The sequence below is a fragment of the Balaenoptera physalus genome (assembly GCF_965194825.1).
Source record: "Balaenoptera physalus genome assembly, chromosome: 17".
In the NCBI taxonomy this organism is placed as follows: Eukaryota; Metazoa; Chordata; class Mammalia; order Artiodactyla; family Balaenopteridae; genus Balaenoptera; species Balaenoptera physalus.
In genome coordinates this window covers 66,357,632-66,369,717 of record NC_138895.1, presented here as the reverse complement: position 1 = coordinate 66,369,717, position 12,086 = coordinate 66,357,632, and the positions used below count along the sequence as shown (strand labels likewise).

Sequence of the window (12,086 nt, the reverse complement as noted above, 5' to 3'; positions counted from 1 at the left end):
AACTGCTGTATTTATTCAAAACCTCATAAGGAAAATAAGGAATGAAAGATAACTCTGCAAGGATAGGGCATAAATCTAAAACTCTCAACGTTCTCAGCTAGGGAAGGAAGGAGGATCGTGTAAGTGTGTGTATGAGTGTCTGTGCATTGGGCATGGGAAAAAATTAAAAGTATAAAAATAAGTTCTTCCTTGGACCAGATGACCAAGGAAAAAGGGTCAAGGTGCAGTCCGCATTTAAAATCAAGTCTTTAGGCATCTGTAGCTCAAGATTTAGGGAGCATCCCCTTTGACAAATAAGAAGGGATGCTGGCTTCTTCATGCCAGGGCTGATCCAGAGAGCCACGTGCTCTCCTGGGCTGTGCGGTTGGTGATGTGGAACCCTTCTGAAATAACATTTGTCCCCCTTCAACTGCTATTCTATTATTCTTCGGAGTTTGTTTCTCTCCCAGAAAGCCACAGCCTTGAGTATTGCTTCAATAATACAGACCAACTTGGCAATGGAAGAAGACAGACAGCTGTTACAGATTCAGTATGAAACAGTTACAAAAAAGACTTCAGATCTTTGAGGAAACTGATCTTCCATTTTGGTCTGTTCTCCAAAGAGAAAGAAAAATGTCATCTCCTTGGAATGGGGGACGTGAGATGTACTGTCCTTCTCCAGATTGTGTTTAGAAACTGTGGGCCAACCTTTCATTCACCAAATACCCAATGTTACCAGAGCAGGATGCCCAGAGCCGCAGTGGCAGGAATGTGTTAGCTTACCAACTTTCTACTTTACGGTCCTCCAAAATGTCCCAGCTCCACCCTCTTTCCCACTTGGCCGGCCTGTACAGAGGCCCAGGCCCTGCCATCTTTGTCACCTCACGGAGTTGTGGTTGAAGGGATCAACAACGTCTGTTAGTATCCACTGAATGCAGAGTGCTCTGTTGGGCTTACCAAGTGAGAGCAAACAAAGTGAAATTATGAAGGTGCGCTAGGGATAGAAAAATAGATAAAATACCATCCCTCTTCTTAGGGAGCACGCAGTCTGTTTGGAGGGGAAGCTACAAAGTCAAATGCCCACACGGGGACCAGGCAGGTGAGGTCAGTGAGGGAAGAAGTCCACATGGGGACTGTGGTATACTTTGGAGAGCAATTCCTGTTTGTAAAGGGGCATCCACAAGTCAATTCCAGAAAGTTGTTGCTCTTTAGGAGGATGAAACAGTATGGCCTGATGTTTCAAGAGATACCAGAAATCCAGAATTACTATTTTTTAATATGGAAAAATCTCCAGATTTTTTTTTTCTTTTTGTCAACTAAAGTGTTATTTTAAAGCATTGTTTGGGTTAAAATAAAAGACACACAGGGGTTGGATACAGCCTGTGGGACATTATTGTGTGACTTCCAAGGGGAGACAGATAAGAGGAAGAGTGATCGTAAAGCAATTTGGTGGGTGTTAAGACAGGGGAGGCCTGGAGGCTTTGCAAGCAGAAGCAAGGCACTAGTCTAGATAAGGGAAGTCAGAATAGGCTTTCTGGAGGAGGTGACATGTGTGAATTGTGTCTGCTCAGTATTGGCTCTTAGAGGGATGTGTAGAAGAGGGTGAGTTCTTGGCTAAGGAGTCTGCATGTCCAGAGGCAGGGGTGTGCACGAAGCAGGATTTGCTGGGGTAACTGGAAGTTATTGGGAGGGACTGAAGCACTGCATACATCTAGGAAGTGTTGAGGAATGAAGCTTGAGAATTAAGTTGGTGTCAGATCACAAAGAGCCTTGAACATCCTGCTAAGGATTTTGCTTTTCCTTCGGCAGCCTTAGGATGTTTTTGAGTAAATTTAAGCAGAGGATTAACATCATCAGACTTGAGGTGTAGAGAGACTCTGCTGATGGAAAAAGGACAAAAGCAGGGTAAGTCTGGTGTTTCTTTAGAGGCTCTTTCAGTGATTTGAGTGAGAAGTAATGAGTGTTTGAATCATACCAGTGGCAACAGAAATATACAAGAGAGATTCGAGCAATATTTAGGAGGTATAGGAGTTAGTCTCAATGGGACTTGATGAAGAAAGTGAGAGAGAGTAATGAGTCCAGAAAGTCTCCCAACCTTCTGGTTTGGGGGACTGAGTTGATGGTGCCCAAAAGAAGGGGAGGCGTGCAGGAGGAGTAGTAGGTTTTGACTTTGAAGCTAAGCAGTTTAGGTTTGGACAGGAGCTCCTGGCAGGTGATGTAGGTTTGGGTTTCTCGGCTCCGTTTATTAATAAAGGCAGGGGAGTGAGTGCGTGTGATCACCCCGAAGATGGAGGGTTGGACCCTAGTGAACACCTCAGCTGGGGATGGTAGGTCAAAGTGGAGCATCTAAAAGAAGCAGCCATTGAGGTAGCGGGAGAACCGGGAGGAGTGATACTCTGCTAACGGACTGCAGAGACTCAGGGAGGAAGTGGTGCACAGAGCCAAATGCTGTTGAAAAGGCTAATACACAGAGGTTGATAAATATTTGTCTATAGAATTTAGCATTAGGATGGTCATAGTTGATCTTGGCAATGGCAATGTTAGGGATGGAGGGGGAAGAACCTGGCTGAAAATTGAAGAAGGCGAATGGAGGTGAAATAGTGGAAACAGTGAGTACTGAATACCCTTTTTAAACTAGTTTGGTTATAAAGGGGATGAGAGGTAAAGGGTGATAATGAAAGGGCGGTATATGGTAAAGGGTGTAGTAATTTTTAAACCTGAAAAAGGCTTAGAAATGCTTGTGTGTCGACACAAAAGAGCTGATACAAATGGGGAGCTCAGCTGCTGAAGAGAGATGGATGATTGGTACAGAGAGTAGCACAAGATGGGTGACCAGATGGTCGTGTGCCATGTTTCACCCTCAGTCTATTGTCCCTCTTGTGTTTTGGTCACCTTGCTTTGTGCTTTTCTCTCAGTCTCTGGTTCTTGTCCTCTTTGGTTCTCATGCCATGTTTGCTGGTATCTTCAGGCAATTTCTCTGGTTGTGGTGGTGTCTGGGAGTGGCTTACAAGGACCAGGAAGGCAGACACCACTCTTACATTTCTGTACATGGTACTGCGACTTATAAACCAAGAACAAACAGGATCTACAGAAAGTTAATTTTTATACCTTTTAATAAAAGAATACTAAGAACTTTCTAAGTTTTCCAGAGACAGAAAGTCAATAAATGCAGTTAGAGACCTGGTCCTTGGCTCCTGATAACCTGATAACCTGGCAAGTGTAGCAGTACATGTGCCCCTTGGCTACCATTATTACTTTAATTAAATTGCAAATTGAACTGTAAGTCTTGTGCCCCATTTTTCTAAGTGGCCAGGATTCTCTAAAGGAAGAAACCAGAAAAGCTCATGATCTGGTGAGGGATTGAGAGCTGATTCACCAACCTCCATCTTGATTTTTTATAGCTGGCATTCACATAGCTCAGGAGCTCCGTTTTGGTTGATTTTATGCTAAAAAGTTTCAACTGCTGCAAGTGCCAAAACTCTCAGGGCTTCTCAAAAAAAATGGGTGATTCCAAGTCTGGGGCAGGGAAAATGCAACAGGAGCCTAGAACATCTTCTCCAGAGCACCCAAATCCCTTCTTTGGACGTACTGCCCAGGTCAGTTTAACAGGCTCTTTGGATAACACAGCGGTATTTGACCTCAGGTGCTTCCAAGCAAAGGAAGGAAATGGCATGAACTTCAAAGTGAGCTCTTGCATAGTGCAGGTTCCAGGGGTACTGATCGCTTATTAGTACTTTAATAGTTGTCAATTAATCTCAGACATACATGGAGGCCAAGACTATTAGAGATGTGGGGACAGCCTGCTTTCACCCTTGTTTCCTGGAAATGTAGAACATTTCCCAGTTTTAGTGCTCAGAAGTTTAGGGTCAATCTGGAGTATATGGTTATTTTCAAAGCTTTAAACAGACCTGAGCTTGTTCTTGGGTCTTTTCCTTGATCAAATTAGTGTTATTTTATTTATGTCTCATATATTTTATAAATGTTTATAAAACATTTGTATATTTTATAAATGTTTGTAAAACATTTATATATTTTATGAATGTTTTCAATTCATTTTTCTACTCTATAATCTTTTTTAAAAAGCAACTTAACTGGGGTATAATTTACATACAATAAATGCACCTTTAAAATGCAGTTTGATGAGATTTTAGAAATGTAAACATCCATGTAGCCATAACCTCAGTTAAGATATGGGATATTTCTACTAGCCCAGAAAGTTCTCTTATATTCTTTTGCAGTCATTTCCTCCCTATCCAGGGACACTCACTGACAAAATTTCTATTACCATTACTTTTGCCTGTTTTCAAGAGTTGATATAAATAGAATCATACATTATATACTCTTAGGTCTAGTTTCTTTTGCTTAGCATAATTTTTCTGAGATCCATCCATAGTTTTGCATCTGTCAGTAGTTCGTTATTATTCTTTTCCTGTCTTTAATATAACAATTTTTAAAATTGAAGTATAGTTGATTTACAATGTTGTGTTAGTTTCTGCTCTATAGCAAAGTGTTTCAGTTAACATATATATATATACATATATATATATATACATTCTTTTTTAATATTCTTTTCCATTATGGTTTATCACAGGATATTGAATATAGTTCCTTGTGCTATAAAGTAGGACCTTGTTGTACATCCATTCTATATATGAGTTTGCATCTGTTAACCCCAAACTCCCACTCGGTCCCTCCTCCATCTCTCCTCCCCCTTAGCAACCACAAGTCTATTCTCTATGTCTGTGAGTCTAATATAACTTAAAGTTTACATAATTTATTAAAATTTTTTAAATTTTGAAATAATTCAGACTTATTGAAAATTGGCAAAAACATTACATCCAGCTTCTCCTTATGTTAACATCTAGGAAATATATGTATTTCTACTAATCCATGTATACACATATCTCTATATTTATTACTGTATCTATCAATCTGTATTTACATAAATATAGGTAGAAATGCAGATTCTAATATACACACAGATTAGAAGAAGCATGAGGTCACATTGATGTCTCTGACTCCAATCCAGCGGTCTCACAGGGTTCATTCTAACATCTCCCCTTTGTTAATTTGCAACTTCTTTCTCTGACAGTGAGAAACCTGGTTCTCATAATCTACAGTTTATTTACTAAATTGTTCAATCCTAGTCTACGTGTAAAGTCATTTCAGAATAGCTATCCATATCCCTGTAAGAAACAAAATTTTCAACTAGAGTACAGAGTTTGCATACAGTTTTTTTCTTCAACCGTACTGTATATAGTCAAAACATTTTCTTTTTCTACAGGTGTGTCAAGAAGTGATTCCTCCCAGCCCCAAACACTTTTTTACAAAGCTATTTAGGCCAGCTTACTTCTTCCCCATCCCCTCCAGTTGGGTTATGTCATTAATTTGTAATAAAGTTAGATTCATTTGTTATAGTCTACATTTAATCTTTCTCCCCACTGTCCTGGTTGAGTGTTTACATTTTGCAAATGGTAAAATTCATTCTTTGTTGGTCTAGTCCTATGAGTCTTAAAAAGTGCAGAGAGTTGTGTGTCCACCGCCACAGTAACATCATCCTAGTAGTTACATCACCCTAGTAATTCATTATTTTTTAGTAGTATTCCATTGAAAAAATAAATCATAATTTATTTATTCATTTACTTGTTGCTAGATATTAGGATTCTTTCCAGGCTTGGCTCTTATAGATATGGCTGCAGTGAAATTCTTATGCAAGCCTTTTTGTGGACACAGGTTTTTTATTTATCTTGGTTAGATACCTAGAAGTGGAGTTGCCATATCATAAGGAAAGAGTATGTTTATGTTTTTAAAAAAATCTACTAAAATCTTTTCCAAAGTGGTTGTACAATTTTATACTAACTAGTGATGATGAATGAGCATTCCAGTTCCTCCACATTATCATCATTTTGTGTTATAAGTTTTTAATTTTAGCCATTCTAAAATTAAAAGACTATCTCATGTGGTTTTAATTTGCATTTCCTGCTGGCTAGTGATGTTGAACATGCTTTCATGGCTATTAGCCCATACCCTTAACCACACCTGCAAAGTCACTTGTCATATTCATATATTGTTGTGGAGTTAGGGCATGGATGTCTTCGAGAGCCCATTATTCTGCTTATCATATATGGTATGGATGTACCAGAGTGTGTTAACCATACACTTGTTAAAGGACATCTTGGTTGTTTCCAGTTTCTATTATGTATAAAGCATCTGTAAACATTTGTGCAGGTTTCTATAGGAGCGTGTTTTCATTACTCTGGGATAAATGAATAGGAGTGCAATTACTGGGTTGTATGGTTGTTACCTGTATAATTGTTAAGAAAAATTTCCACCTTTTTTACAGAGTTACTGTACCATATCACACTTCTACCAGCAATGTATGAGTGATCGTTTCTCCACATCTTTTCAACATTTGGTGTTGTCACTACTTTTTATGAGTGATTCTGATAGGTGTGTAGCAATATCCCATTATGGTTTTAATTTAAATTTCCCTTATGGTTAATGTTGTTGAACATCTTTTCGTGTGCTTAATTTTCCAACTGTGTGCTCTCTTTGGTGAAAAGTCTCTGCATATCTTTTGCCTAATTTCTAATTGAATTGTTTGCTTTTTAATGTTGAGTTTTTAGAATTCTTTATATATTCCAGATAATAGTTCTTTGTCAGATTTGTGGTTTGTTAATATTTTACCCACTCTATAGCTTGTCTTTTCATCCTCTTGTCAGGATCTTTTGCAGAGCAATTGTCTGTAATTTTGAAAAGGTCCAATTTATTGGTTTTTCCTTTTATGGGTCATGCTTTTAGTGTCACGTCTCAGAACTCTTTGTCTAGCCTTAGATCTTGAAGATGTTCTCCTATAGTTTTCTAAAAATTTTATAGTTTTATATTTACATCTTAGTTTGTGAGCTGTTTTGATTTAATTTTTTTGTAAGGTGTGAGATTTGGGTTGAGGTTTATTTTTTGTCCACTGATGTCCACTTGGTCCAGTACCATTGTTAAAAAGACTATCTTTCCTCCATTAAATTGCTTTTGTACCTTTGTGAAAAATCACTTTTATATGTCTATTCCTCTGCCAGTACTACACAGTCTTGATAATGTTCTGGTTTTTCAAAAACTGTTTTAGCTACTCTATTTCCTTTGCCTCCCTATGTAACTTTTAGAGTACTGTTGACTATATCTACAAAAAAATCTTGCTAGGATTTTGATAGCAAATACATTAAGCCTTTGTATCAGTTTGGGGAGAACTGACATCTTCACTATGCTGAGTCTTTCAATCCATGAACATGATACGTCCCTCCATTTATTTTATAGCACATAGCTTCTATACATGTTTTGTTAGATTCACACTTTAGTATTTATTTTTTTCTCCTAGAGATTGTAAACAGCATTGCATTTTTAGTTTTGGTTTCCATGTATTCGTTGCTAGCACATAGAAATGAAATTGATTTTTGTATGTTTATGTTATATCCTAGAACTTTACTGAACTCATTAATTCTAGGAGATTTTTGGAGATTCCTTGAAATTGGTGTTAATTTTTCTTTGAATGTTTTGTAGAATTTCCCAGTTAAGTCATCTGGGCCTGAGCTTTTCTTTGAATGTAGTTTTTAATTTTTTTGCTTTAATTAATAATTTAATATCTTTATTTGTTGTAAGTCTGTTAATGCTTTCTATTTATTCTTGAGTCAGTTTCAGTTGTTTGTATTCCCTTATATCTATTCTGTATTTCATTATTTCTACTCTACTCTTTATTGGGTTTTTTTCTGCTTGATTTGAATTTTGTTTGCAGTTCTTTTTCCAGTGTCTTAAGGTAAAATTTAGGGTTTTGATATGATTTTTTTTAATTTATTTATTTTGGCTGCATTGGGTCTTCGTTGCTGCACACGGGCTTTCTCTAGTTGCAGCGAGCGGGGACTACCCTTCGTTGCGGTGCACAGGCTTCTCATTGCGGTGGCCTCTCTTGTTGCGGAGCACAGGCTCTAGGCATGCGGGCTCGGTAGTTGTGGCTCGCAGGCTCTAGAGCACAGGCTCAGCAGCTGTGGTGCATGGGCCTAGCTTCTCCGCGGCATGTGGGATCTTCCCCGACCAGGGCCTGAACCCGCGTCCCCTGCATTAGCAGGTGGATTCTTAACCACTGTGCCACCAGGGAAGTCCCTGATTTTTTTTTTTAATGTAGGCATTTACAGCTGGACGTTTTCCTCTAAGCACTGTTTTAGTGCATCCCACAATTTTTGCTATGTTGTGTCTTCATTTTCATTCATCTTGAAGTATTTTCTGATTTCCCTTGTGGTTTCTTTTTTGACCCACTGGATATTTTAAAATGTGTTGTTTAGGGCTTCGCTGGTGGCGCAGTGGTTAAGAATCTGCCTGCCAACGCAGGGGACACGGGTTCGAGCCCTGGTCTGGGAAGATCCCACATGTTGCGGACCAACTAAGCCTGCAAGCCACAACTACTGAAGACCACACGCCTAGAGCCTGTACTCCTCAACAAGAGAAACCACCACAATGAGAAGCCTGCACATCTCAACGAAGACCCAACACAGCCAAAAATAAATAAAATAAAATAAATTTTTAAAAAAGCATGTGTTGTTTAATTTTCATCTATTTGTTAATATCCAAAATTTTCTGTTATTGATCTCTCATTTCTCTCTGCTGTAGTCTGAGAATATACTTTGTATAGTTTCAATCATTTTAAATTCATTGAAGTTTATTTTATGGTCTAGCATGTGATCAATCCTGGAGAGTGTTCCATGGGAGCTTGAGAAGAATGTGCATTCTGCTTTTCTGGGTGACGAGTTTTATAGGTGTCTCTTAGGTCTAGATGGTTTATACTGATGTTCAAGTCTTCTAACACGGTTGTCAAAAATTAGGCTAGTTTCTTCTTGAAGTGATGGGTTCAACATCTGTGTCATATCCTTAAGAGAACGCTTGTATATTCCTCTTATTTTTCCTCTGTCCTTACTGGCTGGGAATTAGCAGCAACTGGAGTAGCTGTCTTGGACCCAGGATGGAAGTCAGGTTTAAGACTGGCAGAGCTTCCTCCCTCAGTCCCCTTGAGCAGCACAGCTACCTAACCACTTCGGACTATCTACCTGCTAGACTATTTTGTGATAAAGAATAAAATCTCATCTTCCTGAAGCCAATGTAATTTGGGATCTCTTTGTTACAGCACCTTAGCCTGTATGTTTTATAATATAGGGTGGGGTTCATTTGATATATCCTGCTTGACACACTGTGTTTTCTGTTATCTAGAGATTTGTGACTTTAATTAAAAGCTGATTAGTCTTGAAAAGTTCTTAGGCATTATCTCTTCACATATAGTCTTTTCTTCACTCTACCTATTCTGTCTTTCTGAGACTCTGATTAGATTTGTGTGAGATATTTCAATTCTATATTCTGTATTTCTTACCCTCTCTTCCATATGCTCCATTTTCTTAGTTTCTTGTGCTGCATTCAGTATACCTTCTTCAGACTTATCTTTTAGTTTACTTCAGCTATGTCTGCAGGTGATCCCCAACTTACCATGCTTTGACTTAAGATTTTTTGGCTTTACAATGGTGTGAAAGCAATACTTGTTCAGTAGAAACCATATTTTGAATTTTGAATTTTGATCTTTTCCTAGGTGAGCGATATGCAGCATGATACGCTCTCATGATGTTGGGCAGCAGCAGTGAGCTGCAGCTCCCAGCTGGCCACACAATCACAAGGGGAAGCAACTGATACACTTACAACCATTCTGTTTTTTACTTTCAGTACAATATTCAACAAATTCCATGAGCTATTCAACACTTGATTATAAAATAGGCCTTGTATTAGATAATTTGCCTTATTGTAGACCAATGTAAGTGTTCTGAACATGTTTAAGGTAGGCTAGGCTAAGTTTTGATGTTTGGTAGGTTAGGTATATTAAATGCATTTTGACTCAACATTTTCAACTTTGACTCAATATTTTCAACTTACAATGGGCTTATTGAGATGTAACCCCTTAGTAAGTCGAGGAAGATCTGTATTTTTCTCTATAATCCATATACAAGTTCTGTACTTAAACAATCTTTATTTCATTCCTAAAATTTGTCTTTTTTTTTTCCCAAATATACCTGTTCATTATTTTTTTGTTTGCATAACTTTTATCTTAGCTTTAACTTATTTAAACAGTTTATATTTAGCTATTTCATATTTTATGTCTGACAGTTCTAAGATCTGAAGTCTTGGGGGTCTAAATCGTTGCTTCTTGTAACTTTCACTCATGGTGGCTTATCGTGTGTGTTTGGTGACTTTTGATTATAAGCTCACAAATGGTTGATTTTAATTTGTGGGCATACTCACGGTCTAAATTAACAATGCTTTCCTCTAGAGACTTCTATTTGCTCTTGCTTGAAGGCTTCCAACTTGAGGCCACTTTATCCCTCTTCCATGGTCCTTGGTAAAAATGTAGATTCTAAGGTTCATCCGCTCTATCCTCCTTCTCTTCCAAAGCTAGTCTTCTGATTTACATTGCAGATATATCCTCAAGGCAACCTCATCTTTTGCCTTTACTTGCTTGTCCCTAGACCTGTTTGAGGTTATCCATCATTTCTCTCTTTAAATTTTTTTAAAAGAGAGCTTGGGGATTTCCTTTTCTTCTTCCATTTAGAAAACACATTTTTCTGTGGGATTGATTGTTTTTTAGAAAATAGGTCATCAGTAGTGGAAATTCATATCTTGCCCTTTTAAATTTCTTTATATAAGCTCTACCTAAATTGGCTTTCTTCTCTCTTAAGCCTAGCTAACTCTAGGGACTCAAACCAGTTTCCAAATTCCTTCTTTGCTGCTTTATTTTCATATTTATTCTTCTGTTATGTTGCCTCTTTAAAACGTAAGAAGTTAGTTATAAAAAACTTAGGTTATAAAATACTAACAGTAAGTAGTATGTACCACCTCCTACTTTCCTGTGCCTGTGTACACTCCAGTACAATGCCTGACTCCTAGTAACCGTTGGTTGAAGATTTTCTATCTTCTATATTTTCTGTCAAAGTGGTTTACGCATAGTTGGAGATTTGGAAATAATGTTTGTTTAATGAAGAATTTGCTGGAGGTAGAGGGAAAGTGGGGAGTTGAGTTTTCTTAGCAAATATTCCAAATATGACTATTTGTGGAAGGATTTCTGAGTGGTATGAAGAATAGAAATAAGGAGTGGGAAGTTTACATGTTAATTTTCTTGGAAAAATCGTGCAGAGCTAAACAAATGTGAGGCATAAAGAGCTTTTTGTTTTCAAAACTAGCTTTGCCCTAAAGTTAATCACTTCAAACCGTATAAAGTATACGTAACTGTGATGCTCCCTAGTGGCCATTTTCTGCCAGCGCAAAGAACAGAATGCAGGTGGTATTCAACAAATAGGCTGGATATTCTAAAATGCAGATACTACAATACTTTTTAAGTCAAAGTTATCCACTCAGAAATCCAAAAAGGTTTCCCTTTCTCCAGAAAACATTCTAATCACTCATAAAAGAACATAATATTGGCTGAAGAAATAAAAGCAATTCCCTTTAAAAAAAACATTTATACATACTAAAATGTGTTTTTTTCCCCTCCAAAATATTGACATTTGCTGCTTGACAGTCAGAAAATTGACTTACTCATGATCCTTGGTCCCAAAGAGCTCAGAATATTATGAGGATACAGACATACAGACAAAAACTATTCCTCACTGAGATAAATTCAATAATATGGGTTTGCACAAAATCCAAAAGGAGAAGAGAAAGTAAGTCAAAGATTGTGTAGAGATGAAGTGATTTATGATTTATGCTTTGATTTATGCTTTGGAGGGTGGATACGCATCTGTTGGATGGGGTGGGAGGAGAAGGGCATTCCAGGCAGACGAAGAACAGGGTACAAAAGCTTAGAGGGGGAAGGACATGGCCTAATTAGGTACTTTCTGATAGTGGCTTGATCATAGGCTACATGTGGGGCTTGGCAGAAAAAAACTGGAAGGAGACGAGTACAGGAGTCAAACAGTGAGAAGACATGGGCATCATATAAGGAATTTGGGTTTGTGTGTTGGAAAGGAGGGATCACAGATAGACTTTAATCTGGAGAGTGATTAGATTTTAAGTGAGAGATCTCTGGTAATACT

The 12,086-nt window shown here is 37.9% G+C and overlaps 1 long non-coding RNA gene across 1 annotated transcript in view; it reads left to right on the top strand.

Moving 5' to 3' along the window:
• LOC309646694 overlaps positions 1–12,086 on the top strand; it is a 43,404-nt gene that overhangs the window by 10,914 nt on the left and 20,404 nt on the right. The window contains exon 2 of the long non-coding RNA XR_014255533.1: positions 6,323–12,086. This is a non-coding gene — a long non-coding RNA (uncharacterized lncRNA). The remainder of the gene's footprint in view (positions 1–6,322) is intronic.